Consider the following 4,053-nt stretch of genomic DNA (forward strand, 5'->3'; position numbering starts at 1 on the left):
GCAACAAGTAACTACTCAACTCCAATCCTCTCTCCTAAACATTTACGTCTGTTTTCCCAACTAAAAAAAAGTTGACTTCCACAGACTCACACTCTCACTAAGAAGAAAAGAACAGAGAAGAAAAAAAAGGACAATGTTCAAATACCTCAAGTCTAAATTCTGCTTGAAGCTTGAAGCTTGAAGCTTGAAGATGGAAGAAAAAGATGCAGAAATGGCATTGAAAACCCAGAAATTGAAGAAAGGCAAATACATCTTCCAGATGATATCATTTTTCACCGCATCCTTCCATGTCAACCCATCAAATCCTTAGCTCAGTACAAGCTCGTCTCCAAATCTTGGTATTCTTCTCTAACTTCTCCCGATTTCATCCTTAATTACACCAAATTACCCCTATTTTCTCACCCAAGTCCCCCAATTAAATCCTTGTTTATACAATCTGGTAATAGTTTTTACCTTTACTTTTGTGATTTCAATTTCGATGATAATGTTGTTGTTAATGAATTTGCTCGAAGCACTGAAGAATATTTGTTTACATCAGATGAGTATGAGTTTGATGTTAGAAATGATGTTGTTAATTTGGTGGGTTGTTCAAATGGGTTGGTTTGTTTGGGTGAAACTTTTGGGAAATTCTTCATTTTATGGAACCCTAAAACGAATCAATCTCATAAGTACTGCTCACAGCAGGATACTGAGGTTCTGGATTTTTCTGGTGATTATCATCCTCAAATTTGTTGGGGATTTGGGTATGTTTCTTCAATTGATGACTTTAAGGTTGTTAAGGTAATTCAGCACAAGATCGATTTCTAGTCGATACAGTTGTGTATGTGTTCTCATTGAGATCCAACACTTGGAAGAAGATTGAGTTTAATCTTGATGTTTACTCGTATGTTCTAACACCGCGACAGAGGTTGGTTGATGAGACATTGTATTGGACTGCCTTTCATAATCCAAAAGAGGTTATGAAAATTGTTTCCTTTGATATTGCTAGTGAGACATTCAAGATGTTTCCTCATTTGGGTGATACCTTATGTGTGATGCATGATAACTTATGTGTGATGGGAGGGTGTTTGTCCAAGTGTGTTGTTTCGGCCTCTCAAAATGAGTGGGTGATAGACATTGTGAAACGGCCTGGAGTAGTGGAGTCTGTTCGTCTTCCATGTGAGTTGGGACGGTTTGAAGACTTGATCGGATTCACAAAGACCAACAGGGTTTTAGTAGCTCATTCTAGTCCTGAAAGGCCGGGGTTTGTTGTTCTAAGCTTGGTTAGTCCGTGTTCTACAAAGTTTCTTGCGATGTTTAAATATCAGGGGAAAGTTCGTATTGAAAGTTATGTTCCAAGTCAAATTTCACCTCTTCCTCCCATGGACAACTTCATTAGTTTCGTACCTTGATGTTATTCAGAACCTGTTCAAGTTTTTACTGTCCTGATGTTGAATCAACTTATCAATTGTTGGGTCTTTTAGGGTCTATTAGTGTCAATACTTATCAATTGTAGGGTCTATTAGGTTCTATTAGTGTCTATTAGTGTCATTACTTGTCAATTGCAGGGTCTATTAGGGTCTATTAGTGTCCTGATGTTGAATTAACTTATCAGTTGCAGGGTCAATTAGTGTCATTACTTAACAATTGAAGGGTCTATTAGTGTCTTGATGTTGTATTAACTTCGCCAACTGGCCTAATGTAAATTCTGAATATTGATACAGAGTATATAACAACATTGTTTGTCTTGAAAATATAAGTTGATACTCCCTCTAACAACAATTTGTCTAATTTGGTGGCGATGCAGGTAGAATGACCCTGATTGAGAAAAGAAAGTTAGGTGCCAAGATGAAAAACTCAACAATGTAATGCGACTTGTACCTCTTTTTCTTTTAGCTATGGACGTTTTACTAGTCTGTACACTCTTCTATGCTGTGATCCATGAATGGCTGAGGCTTTAACATTTAACTTCGGTTTGCTATGTTATGATCAATGAAGGGATGTAAACTTAAATGCAGATCATTAAGTATGAATGTATGATGAACTTTTGCTACTATGGTTCATATTTTAATCTCACCAAAAAACTTACTTAAAATGGTCATTTGGGCCATTTAAAAATGGTTTTAATCAATTAAATGTTATTTGGTTTTTATTCAAAAATAACCAAGTTACAAACTTGGATTTACAAAGTGATCGCAAACTAATATGCTAACTCCAAGTTGTAATTAGATTTATCCCCAATTAAACATCACTAATAATATGCTAGTACTGGCAAAATTCTATAAGCAAAAACCAAAGTAGTATGAATCTTTGGCCCTGTTTGGTAATTAGATTATAGCGTTTAGCTGTTTACTGTTTACATTAGCAGATAACTGATTACCTTTTTGTTTAGCAGATTTGACTGCGGATTTGACTAATTGTTTACATGAACTTGTTTGGTAAACTTAGAGGTTTTATAAAAGTTGTTCACTATTTAATTATGTAAAATGACATTTATGGACATTAGTCTTTTATAGCATATTTATTTTATTTGTTAATTGATTTGCTAATTCATCATAGTGCTTGAGTTTCATTGACATGCCTCCACCCCGGCCCTTTCTATCCAGTGGAGGAGGTTCCATCAACCATCTCAAGTCCCCTATTTTCAAACAAAAAAGATAGGAGAAAACAAATCAAAAATAATACTCCAAGTTAGCTGATTTCTGTGTATAAATAACTTTATCAAACAAAAATATAGAAATGTTTTAAGAAATTTCCTCCAACTTTATAGGTTGAAGGAACTATCTTTACATTACGGAGTATATAGTTTGTATCTGAGTATTAGCATTATAGAATTCCACATGCGAAACTGATAAAGGTTCAACATGCGACCTTTAAGCTGTGTCACAATGATGACATGACATGTTTATGTGTCATGTATGATTTAAATTGGAAATTAAAGTATTTAATTTATATAACCTATTATATATGTTTCAAAAAAAAATAGGAAAATCTTAATATTCTAATTTGTTTCTTCTCTATATCGATTACCTTATTTACATTCAAAAGGTCTTGCGCGCACAAGGTGTACAATAAATTTATTGTACACCAAGATAACTTTTACCCCTTTTTCGTAACTTTAACCTAGTTTTGATTAACTTTTATATTAGTAAAAAAAAAAGTTGATAGAAATGATTAAATGATTAATTTTATACATTATTAGTGATTTTGAAGAAATAAGTTTTACTAAAATGAAAAAATTTATCACTTAAAAATAGATAACTTTTACATATAAAAGTTTAACTTTTAAGCATTTTGAGTTAACTTTTAGTTCGGTGTACAATATTTATTGTACACCCATTGTAAATAAGAATTTGTGATTTACATATTTGCACAGTAAAAATATTACATTGATAGTAAAATATTTGATGACGCATAGCCTACATGGCGTATATATGTATACACCAATTAAACTCCGACACGTTACGACCTTTATCATCATTTCATCACCCTTCCATATGATCGACTCATTTACTTGCTACTAATCGCAATTCAACTATACAAGAACCCCCACAAAAGCAAAACATACAGCGTAACTAACATGAAAATTAACATTTAAAAGTTACTCTCTCCGTCTCGGAATACTTGGCCTGTTTTCTTTATCGGGCCGTCCCTTAATATTTGACCTGTTTCTAAAAATGAAAATATTCTAACAATATTATATTATTTCTCACTCCACCTCTATTAACCCACCTACCCCTTACTCCATACAAAAAATAATTAAAAATTCAACCCCTACTCTCCCCTAACCCCACCTCTTAACCCAACTCCCACTAACTACATTAAAATAATACCCCACTATCAACTACTACCTATTAAATTAAATAACTACCTATTAAATTAGGTAAGTCAATTCAAATTCCTTAAACTCTGTGCCGGTCAATCCGGGTCGAGTATTCCGGAACGGAGGGAGTAAAACACTAAAAAGATGCCAAAAAAACCTCAAATAGGGATGTCAGTGGGGCGGGTTTTATAGGAGACCCGCCCCGCATCCGCCCCAAGTAGGCGGGGATGGAGGGAGGTTTGGCGGGTGAT

At 34.1% G+C, this 4,053-nt stretch overlaps 1 long non-coding RNA gene across 1 annotated transcript; it reads left to right on the forward strand.

Moving 5' to 3' along the window:
• On the forward strand, window positions 1-2,035 carry LOC130470634 (uncharacterized). The gene is made up of 2 exons (XR_008931348.1): window positions 1-338; window positions 1,787-2,035. It is a non-coding gene; the product is annotated as an uncharacterized lncRNA (long non-coding RNA).
• The last annotated feature ends 2,018 nt before the right edge of the window (window positions 2,036-4,053 follow it).

Source organism: Spinacia oleracea, chromosome 3 (genome assembly GCF_020520425.1).
Source record: "Spinacia oleracea cultivar Varoflay chromosome 3, BTI_SOV_V1, whole genome shotgun sequence".
NCBI classification, from domain to species: domain Eukaryota; kingdom Viridiplantae; phylum Streptophyta; class Magnoliopsida; order Caryophyllales; family Amaranthaceae; genus Spinacia; species Spinacia oleracea.